The 19990-nt window shown below is 46.8% G+C and overlaps 1 protein-coding gene across 1 annotated transcript in view; it reads right to left on the bottom strand.

The window, feature by feature from the left end:
- The window catches only part of LOC138279655 (cytosolic non-specific dipeptidase-like), a 280513-nt gene that overhangs the window by 259579 nt on the left and 944 nt on the right, over window positions 1–19990 (bottom strand). The gene's annotated exons all lie outside the window — the stretch shown is intronic.

Here is a 19990-nt window from a genome sequence, read left to right as displayed (position 1 = left end):
TGCACATGTCTAATGTTCTACGCACCTTCAGGCCATATGCATTTGCGAAAAGTTCATACGTGACTTTGGGACAGTGAAATGAACCACGCCACCCTTGGGCCAGCAGACAAGACAGTGTCCTTCCAGAAACAATGTTGCTATCTCGTTTTTTTTCTTATTTAACAAAGTTAAAAAAAAAAAACAACTCCTGTAGACTGCAGTGTGCTGAAGTGCAGATCCGGCACACTATCTGCATCAAAGTCAGTCTGGGCAGCGCCCTGCCACTAGCACCCAGAAACGTGTGCACAAAAGAAAAAGCAGGGGGCCTCACATGCCCAGTACTGCTGCCGCTCACCTCTGGGAATTAATCCTGGAGGCTGGTTGCTTCAGCAACAGCCGAAGACTCACCCTGGGCGCGCGTAGTCAGGCAGCACAGCTGACACGCCCCCGGCACTCGGAGCCAGTGCACCTCGACAGAAGGAGCGTTGAGGCAACCATGAGGCCGCAGAACAGGCAGGGGCCGCTGAGGGATGAAGCACGGCTACAGGCAGTGCACGCCAGCAGGTAAGGGCGGGAGGGGCGCCGACAAACAAAATCTCCTTCCTTCGTCGCCAATTTGTTGAGTCGGGAGCTAGGCCGCTCTGTGACTCTTATAAGTATTGGCACAAGCAATAACCAGTCAGGGACACTTTCGATAGTTACTGGACACGCGGGAGAACTTCCCGGTCCCCTTTATTCACTCCACAACCGTTTTAAGAAAGAGGGCAGCAGATTCATTTTACGACACTAGTCGCAGAAAAAGGTGCCTAAATCAAGATTGGAATAGGTGCTTTTCTTTATTTATTTATTGGTGCTCCTATTTACCCCAAATGTTCTTTTGCTGGAGTTGAGGGGTTGATTTACTTACTTAATTTTCTTTTACAGATCACCCAGACCAAGAACATTAGGGCACTTCTCATGAAGCAAAATTATTTACTGAAAAATGAACATGTACACTCGTCTGGAGCCAAACAGAGGAGGAGATCCCATTTGAAGTTGTGTGTGGAAAGGACCAGGTGTCTGTGTCAGTTTGGGGGGGCGCTCAGGAACAATCTTTCTACAGACCACATAAAACTGCCATGTTGAATAAATAAAAAAAACTTACCTGTCTGCCACCGCCGACCGCCTCGCTCCTCTTCCAATGGTGTTGGTGTCCCAGCAGTCTCTGGGACACCAGCACAGGCTCCCCATGCAATCCTGGTACTGCTTTCATGCTATACCTAGCAGGAGAACAGTGTCAGGATTGGTCTGAGCAGCTTGATCTGCTGCTCAGACAGTACACTGGAGTCTGTGCTGTTTCTTCAACCCGGCTATGCAACACAGTCAGGTTAGATAAACCTAAGGGCCTAAGATAGGGGGCACCTGAGTCCCTCTTTAACCCATTCGTCGCCCGTGTGGCGCCATGGACGTAACCTTTACGTCCTGGGACCAGCCCTAGGGGGAAGCGCTTGCGCTACCCCAGAGGGCCGCCTCTCCACCCCCCCAGGCCAGGGCTGTAAGGGGAATCCCTTCCCCTTCCACCCCCCGCATGACATCATGAAAGGGTGAAAGACGCACTGGAAGCCATTTGCTTCCAGCGCGTCTAAGAAGAAGGTGAGTTTTTCACCTCCGTGCGGGGGGGATGCCTCTGAAAGAGGCATCGAGGGAAAGGAAAGGGTTTTCCTTTCCCTCGATGCCTCTTTGAGCATTCCTGCTGCCCGATCGCGATGCGATCGGGCAGCAGGAATGCCCACTAGACACCAGGGATTTGTGTATGTGTGTGTGTTTTTAATGTGGGGGAGAGACCCCTTGGGCAAGGGTCGCTCCCCTTAGGGGGCCAATGCATTTTTCATCATTTCTGCTCCCCTTGGGGGCAGATTGGCCTTATTTTTAGGCCGATCTGCCCCCAAGGGGGGGCAGAAAGCCACTAGACACCAGGGATTTTATTGTTGTTGTTTTTTTGTGTTGGGGGGCGGCCCCTTGGGCATGGGTCGCCCCCAGGGGCCCATATGTATTATTGGGCAGTTCTGCCCCCCTTGGGGGCAGATAGGCCTATTTTTTTTAGGACTTTCTCCCCCCCTTGGGGGCACAATCCCAATAGCGCCAGGGATACTATATGTGTGTATGTGTGCTTTGTGTGGGGGGGGTGGCCCCTTGGGCAAGGGTCGCTCCCCCTGGGGGGCCAATGTATTTATCGCTGTTTCTGCCCCCTTTGGGGGCAGAGTGGCCTTATTTTTAGGCCGATCTGGGGCAGAAAGCCACTAGACACCAGGGAATTTATTGTTGTTTTTTTTTTGTGTTGGGGGCGGCCGCTTGGGCAAGGGTCGGACCCATGGGCAAAAATGCATTATTGGGCAGTTCTGCACCCCTTGGGGGCAGATAGGCCAATTTGTTTTTAGGCCTTTCTGCCCCCAATAGGGGCAGAATCCCCATAGCACCAGGGATAATGTATGTGTGTGTGCTTTGTGTGGGGGGTGGCCCCTTGGGCAAGGGTCACCCCCCAAAGGGGGCAATGCAATCTGGGTGATTTCTGCCCCCCCGGGGGCAGATTGGCCTATTTTTTGTAGGCCCTTCTGTCCCCCGGGGGGGGGGCAGAAACCATGAAGATGCCAGGGATTTTTTTTTTCTTTTGTTTTTTTTGTGTTGGGAGGTGCCCCCTTGGGCAAGGGTCGCCCCCAAGGGCCAAAAAGCACTATTGGGCAGTTCTCCCCCCCCCTTTCCCCCCCCCCCCCCCCGGGGGCAGATCAGTCTTTTTTTTTTTTTTTGTTGGGCAATCTGCCCCCAAGTGGGGCAGAATCCACTTAGTGCCAGGGATCATGTGTGTGCTTTGTGTGGGGGGGTTGGACCCTTGGGCAAGGGTCACTCCCAAAGGGGGCAATATATTCTATGGCATTTCTTCCCCCTTGGGGGCAGATTGGCCTATTTTTTTTAGGCCCATCTTCCCCCAAGCAGAGAACCCTAGACACGAGGGAAAATTTAAAAATGGTTGGTGGCGGGGTGTTTATCAACTGGCGAAATATTTGCTTTTATGATGATAACAGTTTTTCTCCTTTTTGTTCTAGTTCAAAGCTTTTGCTGACTTTGCTGTGGCTTGTTGCAGTTTTGGCAGTAGTTGTCCTGCGGTTTGCGTAGTTGCATGTTTTAGGTAAGTAAATAAATTTACTCCAAGTGAGTATTGTTGCCATGCATGAATGACATGTTTGTAGGTGGTGTACTGAATGCAGGATTGTGTGTGAAATTGTCCTTAGATTTATGCAAAATGATTATTGTGTTGTCTTATGTCTAATTTGCTTTTTTTCTCTTTTTAGTGGGATATCATTGGTGATTGCTGTGGCTGTGCAGAGTAGTTGCTGGTGAGCCAAGCTTTTTCAGGCAAGTGAGCAGTATAGTTTTTGAGTTTATAACTCTTAGTGATAAAGCTACACTTTGTTACTTATCTTACACAGTGCTGGTTGTTGGTGGTGTATTTGTCCAGTTCACTTTTGTAGGAAGGATCATGGCTAGCCGTAGGATGACCGCTCAGCAGGTTGTTAGTGTGCTTTTTGAGTCGTCTTCTGACCATGAATATGAGACTGACTCTGCATCTGAGGCAGAGGAGGAAGTGCAAGATTCTGGAAGGGAATTTTCTGTCAGAGAGGAATCATCTGATGATGAAGCCACTCTCAGTGCTGATGAAGGGCCTGTTTTAGAGGAGGACACTGATGAGCCGATGGTGCAGGAGCCAGTGGCTGAAAGACTTCCCATTGGAAGACCTGACACGTGGGTTGCACCAAACATGGAGCAGCCACAGTTTCCTACGTTTACTGGTTTTCCAGGGTGTCGAGTTAATACGGAAAACTTTTTGCCCGTCAACTTTTTTGAGTTGTTTATGGACAATATATTTTTTAGAGAGATTGTTGAGCAGACTAATTTGTATGCAGAGCAGTTTTTGAGGGACAACGCTGCCAGACTTAAGCCACACTCTAGAGCTAGCCGGTGGATTCCCACAAATCTGGAAGAGTTGAAAAAGTTCTTGGGTTTAACTTTTTTGATGGGGCTGATAAGGAAGCCATCGCTGGCTTCACATTGGTCTACTAGTCCCTTGATGGCAACTGCTATATTTCCTGCCATCATGAGTCGTAACCGGTATGAGCTTCTTCTTCGGATGTTGCATTTTGTAGATAATGCTTTAGCCTTGCCACAAGATCATCCTGATTCTGACCGTCTTTTTAAGATTAGACCTGTCCTTGATCATTTGGTAGATCGGTTTTCAGAGATCTTTTTTTCCAGGCAAAGAAATATCTCTAGATGAGTCCTTGGTTATGGTCAAGGGTCGTTTGGTTTTTAGGCAGTACATTCCTAGCAAGAGGGCACGGTATGGAATTAAATTGTACATGCTGTCTGAAAGTAGTATAGGATATGTTTATAATTTCCGGGTCTACACTGGTAGGGATTCCAATATTGACCCCCCTGGTTGTCCACCCACTTTTGGAGTTAGTGAGAAAATTGTGTGGGAACTTGCTAGACGACTGTTTAACAAAGGTCACCATTTATATGTAGATAACTTCTACACTGGAGTTCAGTTGTTCAAGGAGTTGTTCAGAGTGGACACTGTTGCTTGTGGCACAATCCGCTCTAATCGGAAAGGCTATCCAAGAGAGCTTGTCTGTAAAAAACTTGAGAAGGGACAGTGCAGTGCCTTGCGGAATGATGAGCTGCTAACTCTGAAATTTGTAGACAAGAGGGATGTATACATGCTAAGTACCATCCATGATGAGAGTACTCCACCTGTGGCTGTTTGGGGTCAGGTTGCCGAAGTGCGCAAACCTGTGTGCATCTTAGGCTATAATAAGCACATGGGTGGTGTTGATAGAGTAGATCAGAGGTTGGAACCTTACACTGCTGCTCCTAAGTCTTATATTTGGTATAAGAAATTAGCGGTTCACTTGTTCCACTTGGAAACTTTTAATCCTTTTGTTGTGTTCAAGGATAGTTCTCCAGAGTCAAGGATGACATTTGTGAAATTTCAGGAGTCTATCATAGCTAGCCTTGTTGTGCTGGAACAGGCAAGAGTACCTAGAGAAGCAGTGGTGGAGGATGTGGCTAGATTGAAAGATCGTCACTTTGCTGAGCACATTCCTCCCACTGCCCAAAAAAACTTTCCTGCTAAGAGATGTAGAGTCTGTGCTCGAAGAAGTATCAGGAAGGAGACTAGGATGTACTGCCCTGATTGTCCTTCAAAGCCTGGGCTGTGTGTGGGTGGCTGTTTCAGGAGCTACCACACACAAAAGAATTATTGGGAAATTCCGTGAGCGTAAACTGCTGTTTTATATTTTTATATGTTCAGTTTCACGGTTGGCATTAGTCATGTATTCAGTTAGAGCTTTTGTGTTTGTAGTTTTGTACTTATTTATGATTAGTGGTTTCTTTGTTGTTTAAAAACAAAAAAAAAGGGATGGTATGTGTGGGGTGGCGCTTGGCTGGCGGTGTGCGTGGGGTGGCGCTTGGCTGGCGGTGTGCGTGCGATGGCGCTTCGCTGGTGGTGTGCGTGGGGTGGCGCTTGGCTGGCAGTGTGTGTGTGGTGGCGCTTGGCTGGCGGTGTGTGTGGGGTGGCGCTTGGCTGGCGGTGTGCATGGGGTGGCGCTTGGCTGGCGGTGCCAGACAAACGCCAGTCCACACACATCAGTTGGAGTGATTGCTGTATCAGGCATGTGGGCATATGAAAGTGATGGGCCCTTGAGTGGCGCTGTCTGTCAATGCGAGTGTTGTAATGTGCTGGGCCCGTGGCTGCCGGTGTGAATGGTCTTGTGCATGTCATGTATGAAAGGTGTGTGAATGGACTGTAAAGCGGTTGGTGCCTTACCGGGGCTTTACAGCTCACGAGCTGTGATTAATTTGTTCAGTTTTTTGGCCTTTCAGTTATTAACAGTGCATTTCACTTTTGTGAAATCACTTGTTAATAAAATTTGATCTGCTGAACCATCACTCACCCTCGTGCCAAATCCAACCAGTATGTGTGGTTAAAAATGACAAAACCTGCTCCGCTGTAATCAGGCGTCGCAGCACACTTGTGACACGCTAGGTGTCTCAGGTGGGACCCCGATGATGAAGCATGCCACCAACTTGATTGGTGGGTGAGGGGTCTTTTTCACATAACCTAAGTGCGTTTCTTTTCACAGTTTTAGTGTTTGGCACATCACAGACTTATGTGGACACATCAAAATGATATATTACAAAACTACCTGTGTTTGGGGGGGAGGGGCACCTATGTTTTTGGTCCTGGGTGCGGCCTTCATCTAGGGAAACCTACCAAACCCAGACATTTTTTAAAACTAGACACCCTAAGGAGTCCAGGGAGGTGTGGCTTGTGTGGATCCCCCAACATTTCTTACCCAGACTCCTCTGCAAACCTCAAAATGTGCTTAAAAAAGCATATTTTCTGGACTTTTCTTTGTAGGATCACCGCTCCAGCACAAAATTCCCACTCTCCAGCGTACCCCTCAGTCTCCCAAGTAAAATGACACCTCACTTGTGTGGGTCCCCAAAGCAGAGTCAGCCTAAAGATGTATAAAAGAAGAATATGTGCTTATCAACTCGCTGTGCCATCCCCTCAATCTCTACAAGTTTTTTGCCTTTTTCTGTTGCAGGCACCTGGCCCACCCACACAAGTGAGGTATCATTTTTATCAGGAGACTTGGGGGAACGCTGCGTGGAAGGACATTTTTGGCTCCTCTCAGTTTCCAGAACTTACTGTCACCGAAATGTGAGGAAAAAGTGTTTTTTTAGCCAAATTTTGAGGTTTGCAAAGGATTCTAGGTAACAGAACCTGGTCAGAGCCCCACAAGTCACCCCATTTTGGATTCTCCTAGGTGTCTAGTTTTCAAAAATGCACAGGTTTGCTAGGTTTCTCCAGGTGCCGGCTGAGCTAGAGGCCAAAATCCACAGCTAGTCACCTTGTAAAAAACAGCTCTGTTTTCTTTCTGAAAATATGATGTGTCCACGTCGTGTTTTGGGGCATATCCTGTCGCGGGCACTAGGCCTACCCACACAAGTGAGGTATCATTTTTATCGGGTAAAAACAGCTCTGTTTTCTTTCTGAAAATGTGATGTGTCCACGTTCGTGTAACAGAACCTGGTCCGAGCCCCACAAGTCTTGGAAGGGTGGAAGGAAATTTGTGGCTCCTCTCAGATTCCAGAACTTTCTGTCACCGAAATGTGAGAAAAAAGTGTTTTTTGGGCCAAATTTTGAGGTTTGCAAAGGATTCTGGGTAACAGAACCTGGTCAGAGCCCCACAAGTCACCCCATCTTGGATTCCCCTAGGTGTCTAGTTTTCAAAAATGCGCAGGTTTGCTAGGTTTCCTCAGGTGCCGGCTGAGCTAGAGGCCAAAATCCACAGCTAGGCACTTTGTAAAAAACAGCTCTGTTTTCTTTCTGAAAATGTGATGTGTCCACGTTGTGTTTTGGGGCATAGCCTGTCGCGGGTGCTAGGCCTACCCACGCAAGTGAGGTACCATTTTTATCGGGAAACTTGGGGGAACACAGAATAGCAAAACAAGTGTTAATGTCCCTTGTCTTTCTCTACATTTTTACCTTCCAAATGTAAGACAGTGTGTAAAAAAGACATCTATTTGAGAAATGCCCTGTAATTCACATGCTAGTATGGGGACCCCAGAATTCAGAGATGTGCAAACAACCACTGCTTCTCAACACCTTATCTTGTGGCCTTTTTGGAAATACAAAGGTTTTCTTGATACCTATTTTTCACTTTTTATATTTCAGCAAAATGAATTGCTGTATACCCGGTATAGAATGAAAACCCATTGAAAGGTGAAGCTCATTTATTGGCTGTGGGTACCTAGGGTTCTTGATTAACCTACAAGCCCTATATATCCCTGCAACCAGAAGAGTCCAGCTGACGTAACGGTATATTGCTTTAAAAAATCTGACATCGCAGGAAAAAGTTACAGAGTAAAACATGGAGAAAAATGGCTGTTTTTCCACCTCAATTTCAATATTTCTTTACTTCAGCTGTTGTTTTCTGTAGGAAACTCTTGTAGGATCTACACTAATGACCCGTTGCTGAATTCAGAATTTTGTCTACTTTTCAGAAATGTTTAGCTTTCTGGGATCCAGCATTGGTTTCACAACCATTTCTGTCACTAACTGGAAGGAGTCTGAATGCGCAAAAATAGTAAAAATGGGGTATGTCCCAGTAAAATGCCAAAATTGTGTTGAAAAATGGGGTTTTCTGATTCAAGTCTGCTTGTTCCTGAAAGCTGGGAAGATGGAACAAAATTCAAACCCTTTGTTGATGCCATTTTCGGGGGAAAAACTACAAGCCTTCTTCTGCAGCCCTTTTTTCCCTTTTTTTGAAAAAAATGAAATTTTCACAGTATTTTGGCTAATTTCTTGATCTCCTTCAGGGAAACCCACAAAGTCTGGGTACCTCTAGAATCCCTGGGATATTGGAAAAAAAGGACGCAAATTTGGCGTGGGTAGCTTATGTGGACAAAAAGTTATGAGGGCCTAAGCGCAAACTGCCCCAAATAGCCCAAAAAAGGCTTGGCACCTGAGGGATAAAAGGTCTGGCAGCGAAGGGGTTAAAAAATGGAAAATTGTGGTGCAAATCTGCAGATTTAAAACAAAAGCCTCCCGCATAGTAGCAGAGCCCCTCATTAAATATTCACTTCTTCGGGCACTAGTGCACCCTGCAACCCATTACAAGGGTATGAAAATTAAATTGCATATTTGCTTTTGCAGTGCCTGTTGAGAGCAGAGTCACTACCAACATTTTGAGTGCATGTTTGCGGACTGTCAGAGGTGGATCAGCCACCCCTGCACCCCCAGCACGTGTGCCCAGAAAGTCGCCCCCAAGTCTCCCAGGGGGTTATATTTATGGCCCCTGGAGAAGATTTCAACATTTGCAAGCACTTTCCATTTTTTACAGACATTCTAGAGTGTGGAGTTAGTTGCTTCTTTAGCTCCAGATGCAGCATGCTTTTTTTTTTTTATCTGTTTATTAATCATGATGAACGAACGGCAGTACATTTCTCCATTAATTCTGGTATTCTGTTTACAGGCATATATAAACTTATATAATGCAGTTTGTATTTTGCCGTACTGCGAAGTAACACATAAAATAAAAACGTATAAATAACGTCACATTTGTATCCTTTATGTGGCTTAACAGGTATTTGGAGTTGGTTGGGCTGTCTTTGTTTGGAAAGGGGGAGGTGGCGCATCAGTTATGTCTACAGTTTGTGGGAGGATTTTGGCTGAGCCTGGGGTGGGTATTGCACTGGAGGTGGTCTCTTCGTGACAACTAAGATTTCCGCTGCAGGGGGGAACTTGCTTAACGTGTGTTCGTGTGTCTAGCGGGCAAGAGCCCTAAGTGGTGTACTGTGAGTATGATGTCTGTGTTATCTATATTGGCCCCTGGGGGGATATACAGTATGAGGGTTTAACGGGGTCTGTATCATGTAGTTTGACCAAGGTTCGGGTATGCATCATCTCTGGCCTCAATATTAACCACAAAAGTATCCCAGATTTCAGCACCGCCCTGGATCAGTCCCCTGTGTTGTAGCTGACATAGGGCCTGATTCTAACTTTGGAGGACGGTGTTAAACCGTCCCAAAAGTGGCGGATATACCACCTACCGTATTACGAGTTCCATAGGATATAATGGACTCGTAATACGGTAAGTGGTATATCCGCCACTTTTGGGACGGTTTAACACCGTCCTCCAAAGTTAGAATCAGGCCCATAATGTTTGAGCCTCTGCCTGTGAGCACCTGAGAAAGTCTCGGAGCCAGGTAGCATGTAACGGGGCGTGTGGGGCCTTCCAATGCGTGGCTTTCAAGCGCTTGAATACCACAAAGGCTAAGTCAATAAATTTATGAAGGAGTTTGTCACCTTTGCTACGCCGACGTATGCCTAGCAGGCAAGATTCTGGTGTGGGTGTTAGGGTATGTCCGGCAATGTCAGCTGTGGTATCGGTGATAGGTTGCTAGGCCGTGTTCACAGGGGAGCAGCTCCACAGCACATGATAGAAATCTGCTGCTGGAGTAGCGCATCTGGGGCCTTCTGGGTCTGAGTTCGGGTATATCTTTTTATACAGGCCGGAGATAGATAGGAGTGGTGAATGTAGTTGAACTGAGTGTAGCTCAGTCTAGTATTGCGAGATACATTTTTGACCATTGATAATGCTGCGGACCAGGTATTCTGGGGTAAAGGTGAGGGGAGGGCCGTGTCCCAGCGGGCCTTGGCTTGTGGTAATTCCGAGCAAGCTCCAGATAGTAGAAGCTTGTATAATTTTGTTATTGTGCCTATTGTATTGCCTATTGTGAGAATCGCAGTGAGCAGTTGTGATTCCTGTGGCTCAGAGTTACTGTGTTCCCAAATGTTGTTGAGTAGTAGTTTGATTTCACCGTATGTGAGAAAGGCCCCTGCGTGAGTCTCCCCCAAGTCCACTAGTTCCCCAAAGGAACGCAGCTTAGAGCCCGAGTAGTATTCGCCTACACTTAACAGCCCAATGCTACATATATCGTGATGCATTGATAACTTTTGGGCCCCCAGGAGCTGTGCCAACGGCAGCGAGGGAGAGTATGGAATTGTAGGGGTTTTGCCTTGGACGTACCTGTGCCAGCAAGATCTGGCTACATCTTGCAATATAGCCCCTTTCTGTGGGCGATGGGGACTAGCTAATAGTGAAGTTAGGATCGGGAGCGATGCTATTAATACCTTTATCGCTTTACGCTCTTCTGAGAGGGACTCACTGAGCCACGTGGATGGCCGTTGCAGTTGGGCAGCGGCGCAGTATAACTCAAAATTTGGCATGCCTAATCCAACCATGTCTTGCAGATATTGCGATGTGGATAGTGCTACTCTGCGCCTATCTCTGCCCCAGAGTAGGTCAGTCATCAGGGAGTGCAGCGATTGAAAGAACGATCGCAGTAGAAGTATTGGGAGCGCAGCGAAGTAATATAGAAATCTTGGGAGGATAAGCATTTTGGCTATGGCTTCCCTTCCCATAGGGGATAAAGGGAGCGAACCCCAAAACGGTAAGGAGGCATTGACAGAACCATGGACACAACTCTATCAATATTGCCTTCTTTAAGGTCTGCCATGGAGTGATATATCTGTATGCCTAAGTACTTGAAGGTGGAATGAGACCATGGTAATTGATATTCCGGTAGTGCCCCACATATTTCCTTTGCTATAGGAGTAAGAGGGAAGATGCATGACTTAGTCCAGTTAATTCGTAGGCCGGAGGTAGATGCAAAGGTGTCCAGTATTGTCATTACCCAAGCCATGGAGGTGGCGTGATTGCGTAGATATATCAGGGCGTCATCCGCATATAGGGATAAAATGTGGTGTGTGTTAAATTCTGGGATGCCCCATATTTGGGCATGGCTGCGGCGCTTGATCGCTAGTGGTTGCATGGCTATCCCGAACAATAAGGGGGATAGCGGACACCCCTGCCTAGTGCCTCTACCTATTGGGAATGATTCAGAGATAACTTGTCCTGGGGCTGTGGGTTTAGCATATAGTGTTTAAATCTATCTTATGTAGCCGGTGCCAAAACCCAGCGCTTTGAGTGTGTGCACAAGGAAGTCCCAGCTCAGCGTGTCGAACGCTTTTTCTATGTCCATTGACAATGCTACCGCCTCACCGCCCATGTAACTGTGCATTATACGGATTAATCTTCTGATATTTAAGAAGGTCCTTCTCCCAGGTATAAATCCAGATTGATTGTTGTGTATCAAACTTGGAAGATAGGGGAGTAATCTGTTTGCTAGGATTTTTCCGAGAAGCTTGCAGTCGGAGTTAAGTAGGGAAAGTGGACGGTAAGATCTGACATCTAGGGGGTCACGGCCTGACTTCGGGAGTACTCGTTAAACACCTCTAGTAGTGGCTGCAAAAGATGGGTTGCTTGGGAGTTTAAATATTCTTCTGGCAGACCGTCTGAGCCGGGTGCTTTGCTGCGTGCCATCTGTGACAACGCCAGACGGACTTCTTCTATAGTGATTGGGCTATCCAGTATGTCTGCGTTTTCGGTTAGTTGTTGGTTTTGGGGGATTATTGACAAAAATTTGGTCATTTGTTGCACAGTTGGTGGAGGTGGGGGTGAGTATAGGGAGCGGTAGTATGTATAAAAGGCCTCGTTAATTTCCACCTGAGTGTTAATAATATTACCCGAGTGCAGACGGATCGCACCTATGGGTAAGGGTTGCGATGGCTGGCGAACTAGCCACGCCAATAGCCGCCCTGATCTATCTCCTTCTGCATATTGACGTGTTGTGTAATGTCTGTAATCATGTTTACACAGTCTGGTGTCTGCCTCTCTGTGACTAGCCCTTAATAATTTCAGCTCTTCCATTGGCATCTCATTTCTGGAGACCGCCACCTCTGCCTTTCGTAACTTAGTCTCTAGTCCTTTCAGCTCTTTGGTTAATGTACGCCTTACCCCTACTGAAGCTGCTAGGCAGTGCCCACGCACCACAACTTTGTGGGCGTCCCATTCGGTTGCGCGTAATGCAGTTGTGTTATTATTCAGGGAGAAATAATTGGACAAGCATTTGGCTAGATCTGCGTGGAAGGGGGGATCTGCAAGTGTCTCTGTAGGCGCCATGTGGGTATACGTGTGTGTGTGCGGCCCCAGTCTAAAGTTGAGCATAACAGGCTGTGGTCTGATATGGTGCGCGCCAGGTATTCTGATGTGCATATCTTGTGGATTACTGCCGCTGACGCAAGGAGCACATCTATCCTGGTGTGTAGGCTGTCCACTGGGGAATAGTAGGAATATTTACGATGAATTGAATGCCCAGATCTCCAAACATCTCTCAAACCATTTTTTGAGACCCACGTTACCAGTTCGTGTGAGGTGCGGTTGGTCGGGGCGGTGCCGAGTGGGGGAAAGGAGCGGTCCATGTGGATGTCTAAGACGCAGTTGAAGTCACCACCCCATATACTGTCTGCAGCCGGGTCGCTAAAGATTCCGGTTGATAGTGTGCATAAAAGGTCGTGTTGGTTGGTGTTGGGGGTGTACAGCGCTACCAGCGATAGAGGCAAGCTGTCCAGTGCGCCCTCCAGGACCACGTATCTGCCGTTAGGGTCTATCTGCGTGCAAGCCATGACGAATGGGACTCCCGGGGCGATCCATATCGCCCCTCCACGAGCGAACGGAGAGGATGTGGTCCCGTATAATTGCCCTTTCCATTTTACATGTGTGCTTTCTAGTGTGGCAATTGAGAGGTGTGTCTCTTGCAGCATAGCTAGATGGATTTGGTGTCTCCTGAGATAGGTGTGTACCCGCTGACGCTTACGCGGTGATGCCATACCCCTTATGTTCCCTGTGAGCACCTTACATCGTGGGATGTGTTTTTGACCTTGGGTAGCCATGTGAGGTTGTAGGTTTATCTGGTTGAGGATTGAGAGGGACCCCCACCTCTTTTGTGTTTGAGAGATGCCCACTACCACCCGATACTGACATGTTTGTACCCTTCGTTCTGTTGATCGCGCTGTTGCTTGTGGAGCAAATGTGACGTGCAATGCTGTTGATGTGTGCCCATGTAAACATCATGGGGAAAACCCATTGGGTGATGAAAGAACAAATAACTATATAACACATTAACATTAGCTGTTCCGTGGCGGGTAGAATTCTGCTGATTAACGACTGGAGAGACTGGTCCATATGGAGCGGGTGTGAATTGAGTTGATGAGGTCTGGTCGTCAAAGTTCCCGGCCCCTTATGCAGCTGTCCCCCTGCCTGCCGCCCAGGACCCCAGTCACAGGCCCCATAGTGGAGAGTGGCGTTGTGGGCCCTCGGCACCAGCCTGTCGGGCGCCCGGGTATCTGCTTGAGTAAACTCTAAGGTCTGCATGCCTGCCACATCATAAGTTACGTGAATGACCGGGCTTTAGGTGTGTGTTATATATCGTCGGCCAAGCGCGGAGTAAGGGTCGGCCCTGGGGGGAGTCTGTGGAGTCCGAGTGGGCGTCTCGGTCTGGTTCGACATCCGTATGACTGGACGTAGTTGTTGGGGATTCATTTACAAATTGCGATGTAGCCTGCAGCAGTCGGGAGTGCTCTTCAACAGATTGTTCTGGTGTGGGTTTAGTTCCCTGTTTTGTGCGCTGCCTGCATTTTGCCTTTGGGGGGGACCAGATTTCCTCTCTGTTTTCGGCGTCCGCCGAGCCGGCCAGGCCCTTGGTGTGTAGCTAGGTCCAGGCGTCTTCCAGGGTGGTGAAGAAATGGACTCTGGAGTTATCTTGTACACAGAGCCTGGCTGGGTATAACAGCGCATATTTGATGTTGTGCTCGCGGTGGCGTTCCTTGACTCGGTAGAAAGAGCTGTGTTTCCTTTGTACCTCCGTAGTGAAGTCTGGGTAGGCTGTGATCGTTACATTTTCAAAGCGTGCAGGTCCTGTTTTGTGGAATAACTGCTCGATAGTTGAGTACCCTTGCTATCAAGGAGCGGGGCTGCGCTCCAGGTGGTGGGGGTTTACCAGGCACTCTGTGGGCGTGTTCTATTGCGAAGATCTTTGGGACTTTGTCTTTTAGAATCGTCTCCATGAGCCAATGTTCCACGAATAATTATGTGCTGGGGCCTTCGACACATTCTGGGAACCCCACTACCCGGATGTTGTTGCGCTGTGACCTTCCCTCTGCATCCTCAGCTCTGTGTTTTAGGTCGTCTACTTCTGCTGCCAAATGGTTAATCTGTGCTTGTAATTCTTTCACTGTCGGGGGAAGGGTTGCGATGTCTTTTTCCAGTTCTATCACACGATCTGACAGTGCATGCTGGTCTGCCTGTAGTATGCTGACGTCCGCTGCAACAGATCCTATTTATGCTTCTAGGGTAATCCTGGTGTCCAAGATGGCTTGTAGTATCTTTTCAAACTGCGCTGTATGAGTGTGTAGGGTGAGTTCCACTTTCTGTAGCACTTGACATGTCGCGTCGTGGTCACTAGGGGGAGGAGCAATTGATTCCATGGTCCGGGGGGTGCCCGTGGAGTTTTTGGCTTGCCCATTTGACGCCTATGGCAGTGAAAGGCTGAGAGTATTGTGCGCCTAGCTGTATGCTTCCCAGGCTAGATGATGCACCTAGGATGCCTTGGTACTGTGCTGGTTAGACGTCTGCCATGTAGCGATGGGGAATAAGTGTGGGCCCCTGCTGTTATTCGGGCACGACCAGTACACCCAATGGTGATTGAGGTAGCTTTTTGGCAGTCGTGGTGGAGAGCGCGTGTTTCACGCTGCGATTTGGTCCGCACATCTTCTCGATCCTACTCAGTGGGTTGCCCACACGCTCACCTCACCACTGTCGTGTCCGGGCTCAGCTAGGGGTAGGGCCCAGATCCCCTCCTTGCTTCGCGCTAAGCAGTGGTCCATGGCACAACCCGGATTTATGGGCTGAGCACCGCTTGGTCACAGGACCTGACGTATGGTCTGCAGCCGGGGCCCCCGGCCCCTGCACCCTGATCCCCTCCGGGCCCATCGATCAGCCAGGCCACTGGAAGGCCACGGGGAGAACATGCCCAACGTCAGAGACAGGTAGGAGTCGATCCCCCACGGATGGGGCACATGAGGTATCAAAAGTACATATGGTAGCCGCTGTGGTGTTTGCTGCTGGTCCTCGCCCACAATAGTTCCCTCTGTTCTGGATGGGAAACTGGGCCTCGTTGTGCGCGCCGTGGCTCGGTTTGCACCACCGAAGATCCCCAAGCCAGGCCCTGCCGGTCGGCGCCGGTTCCGTATGAGCGCCTGCTTCCGTTCGGGCCGAAGTGCCCGTCCCTAGCCCGCTTACTTGCAATCCCGCGGGAGCGGGGCTCGAAGTCTGGCTCCTTCACGATGGCGATGCCGGGCTCCAGCCCCACAGGAGGCGCGCACTCTGGCCATGGGCAGCAGGCCCCGCCTCTCCTCTGCGCGAGCCGCTGCTACCGCCGAGGGACGTCTCTGACAACGGGACCCAAGCCCACTAGCCTCTCAAGGGGGGTCCTGGGCAGCATGGAGGCTGGTACCTGTCCCAGAGGAGCCGGGAGGCGCCGCCACCAGGATGATTACTACGGCCGGGAGCGGAGCTACAGATAATGCTGCCGCTCCGGTCGCCATGTTGGTCAACTCCCCCCACCCCCAGATGCAGCATGCTTAACAATTGAAATAAGACTGTGGCACACATTTTATTAAATGTATAACTGTTTGACAAGAATGTGATTGACAATCAAAGGTTCCATGTTTTAATGAGTATTATGCAATGCTGCCTTTATCCCAACTGGTGTATTTTAATTAATAACACCCCTTATGATGTGTTTAGGACAAGTGGTGTTATTGTGGTGCTAAGGTTCAGAGCTATCCGGGTGTGTGAACTGTTCTGAGGGTGTCACCAAAGGTATTTCGATCTACCTCAATGCATATATTTGTAAATTGATGCATAGTATTTTGTGATGGACTGATAATAAAGTACTTTTCCCTCTTATAAGAGAAAACACTAATTGAACAATGACTTACTGAGTATACCAGCAAGCTGGGGGTAAAAGCTCACAGTACCTTTCCAGCGTAGGCCATAGGTCGCTCTGCTTCGCTACCCTGAGAGAATCAAATGCTACAATGGTGTACTTGGTTTGCAGTAAAAAGGAAGTGGCAGACTTATTACTCATGAAGGACTCACCTACTTCACAGCGTATAACCCAATTTCTGCCAGCATGCATTAAACAAATTTAATTAAAAATTAAATGCTACTTCAGAGAAATTGTATTTAAAGTTGTCCTTAAAATGTCCTATAAATTAGTAAAAGTAGCTGAACTTCCTCTTTTTTTGTTCAAGTCTAAATATTTTTGTGTACTTTTTACTTTGAAAGGGAGGAAATTGCACAGTAGTTTTGCAAAGCTGCCTGCAACCTTTGTTTGTTTTTTTCAAATTGCAAATATTTTTGGGCCACATTTCTGCTTTTAAAATAAAAGCACCAATCTGGCTTCCATTCTTCTGCATGTATTTGCATACAGTAAAGGAGCTTTCTCCGAGCATTATAAATTGTGTCAAATTGTCAATTTTTGCAAATATGTACCCATTTTTAAATTGAAACCACAATCATTGATACAATCTGAGCTCACTACTTATTGGAGTGCGTTACAGTGCTTACTCTAACAGTAAAGAGTTTGCTTTTATGGGCTACATGCATCATATTGACCATTCTTTACATAGGGATTCATATCTTTTTTTGGCAACAAATGAACTTTTTCACCGCCATACTGTGGTGCTGTAAACTGGCAGCCTAAAGGCTGGGGCTGTCTTATTGTCCTGTAACCAAAATCTTCAAGCCGATTTTTTTATTTACCACAAACGATATGTTCTGGGCATCGGATGATACAAATAGGACATCCCTGTAGTGATCTAGAATGTGACCTGACACTTCCATTACAGGCCTATGAGGTGTTATGATCTGCCCTTTCTGGCAAGCAGCCTTCAATATTTACATACATTTTGAGCAGTGCTGGCCACAGATGACTCACAGCAGGACTCACCAACAAATAAACAGTGGTGTTTTAGAAAAGAAACATACCTTTTCTCCCCTAAAAGATCCCTTCAACACATATATTTTCTGGCCCATTGCAGGTAATAATATAACTTTTCAACCATTTCCTCCAAAAGCCATCTCCATTGGTGTTACATAAAATATTGTCCCCCCTCAGAATGTGTTAAGGCATTACTGAGACATCCAGATCTCACAGATAGCCATAGGTCTTAGGGTGAATGAGCCCCCCCTTGAAGGGTGGGGCTCCTCTGTGCCCTGGGGGCTGCAGGGGCCTGGGTTAAGTCCCTGGCCATCTCTATTGGTGCTGCTCTCTGATGAATGGAAATCCGAATGTGCATTTTGAGAAGGAGCATAAGGCTGAGCTGAGCACTGGGTCCCTGTTTGCAGTAGTGCGAGCAAATTAGATGCTGGTGCTTGCTCTATATAATCTATGGCTGAGGGCACCATACAGGAGCATTCTGTGGGGCATTTACCACCTCCTCCCAAATTGCACAGCACTTTTAGAAATGCACCACTGTTTTGAGTCAAACTTACCATTGAAGGATCAACTAAAGTTTGCAAATATCTTTATTCATCAAACCTGGTTTCCCAACATTATCTAAGAATAGGAAAGAAGCACTCTGAAGTTGCTCACTACAACATGTTGCTCTACACCTAAGCATACATTTATGGTCTTGCAGCTTGCTTCTCTGCCATACCTGGCTATTTATATCCATTCCTGGCCATTTATATCCATCCATCTTCAATAATTCTCAACTAATGCTCTGTTGATGCTGTAACTAAAACAATTAAGAGGAGTGGGAATCTTGAATCTTCATAAGACTAAATCCAGCGTCAGTAAATAAAACCTCCACAAGACAAGAATTCAAGTCAAGACCATACTGGATTATTCAAAATTAAAATAATTACAGAAGGCAAAAAGTCATTAGTTAAACCATGGGAATCAACAATCATAATATGTAAAAATCAAATAATGCAAAATAATTAGAATAAGGTTGATTTCAAAAGCAAGTAACAGCCAAAACCAATGTATAGCTCAGCAAGAAGAGCGACATAGAATTTTCCTCCGAAGAGTTCACCAAAAAGACTGAGCATAGACTAAGTAAACAGACTAGTAGAGTGTCTGCTCTATATGAAAATGCAAAAACCTCTGGCACATATCCCAAAAACAGTTTTTATAGGGTTTGGACAGAAAAGCCACACACTCAGTATGGACTGACATGACATAATAGGGCTGGGTTAACAAAGATGCATTCATGTAAACTAAACATTTTTCAAAAGCACAAGGCACATGAAATAAGATACATCTAGTGAACACTTAATTTGCTGTAAATTTAGAATGAGGTGTGAACTGACATCCTTGGTGTGGTTTCCCCTAACTTTTTCCCCACTGACATCCTGTTTTTCTGACTCATTTTTGCTGGCTTTTAGGATTCTGTGCACTTTACCACTGCTGACCAGTGCTAAAGTGCAGGTGCTCTGTACTCTAAAGCATGGTAACACTGACTAATCCACAATTGTCATATTTGATTTACTTGTAAGTCCCTAGTAGAGTGCACTAGGTGTGCCAAGGGCCTGTAAATAAAATGCTACTAGTGGGCCTGTAGTACTAATTGTGCCATCCACTAGAATAGCCGTCAAACATGTCTCAGTCCTGCCACTGCAGAGCGGGTGTGTGGAGCTTTAAACCTATGCTTACATAAACATGTTTAATTAAGGATTATTGTTTGTTTATTAAGAACACTTGTACATCTCCACTAAAGGTACAATTCACTTTTTTCCATTTGCTTTGTATTTTCATGCTGGGCAGTACTGCACAAGCAGTAGGTGTTTGAATGCAGCTTGCATGTCCTGTTAAGTTTATTACTATTCATAACAATAGCAATGAAAATAATAATAATAAAGAACAGTAGTAACTTCTTTATGTAGCCCTGTATATTAAATAATTTCAGTTTCTAACCACTGTACATAACATATATTACTATTTTCCAATTTGTGGAAAGCATGTGCTTTTTACCCATTTTTCCACCCTGTGGCTCGAAGCCCACCAACAACTAACACAAAACAGAAATAATTTTGCAGGGTAATTCATTTGTAAAAAATGTAAGTTTTTCAGAGATTTAAAGACTGCGAAATCAATTTTGTGTGTGTCTTTTCACCCATTATTTATTGTTATACTTAACAAACTTTGTAATGCTGGTGACTTTTTTTTAAAAGTCACATACTCACAAATGTCAAATTTACCTATGTTGCACACCCCTAGACACCTTTTTTCTAATCTGCACTACTACCTTTTCGGCCTTCTCGTGCTGCAAATACAGTAAAGACATGCGTAATCTCTGCAGAATAATAGGTAGATGTGCATAACTAGGCACACATTTTGACATTATTAGAAACACGATGTGTGCCTTAATCAGGGGCCTGGGCTGTGCAGTAATACTACATCCTCTGGGTGATCTGCTGACCAGGTAAAACTTGCC

The sequence above is a fragment of the Pleurodeles waltl genome, chromosome 2_2 (assembly GCF_031143425.1).
Source record: "Pleurodeles waltl isolate 20211129_DDA chromosome 2_2, aPleWal1.hap1.20221129, whole genome shotgun sequence".
Taxonomy (NCBI): Eukaryota; Metazoa; Chordata; class Amphibia; order Caudata; family Salamandridae; genus Pleurodeles; species Pleurodeles waltl.
This window is presented reverse-complemented; position numbering and strand designations above follow the sequence as displayed.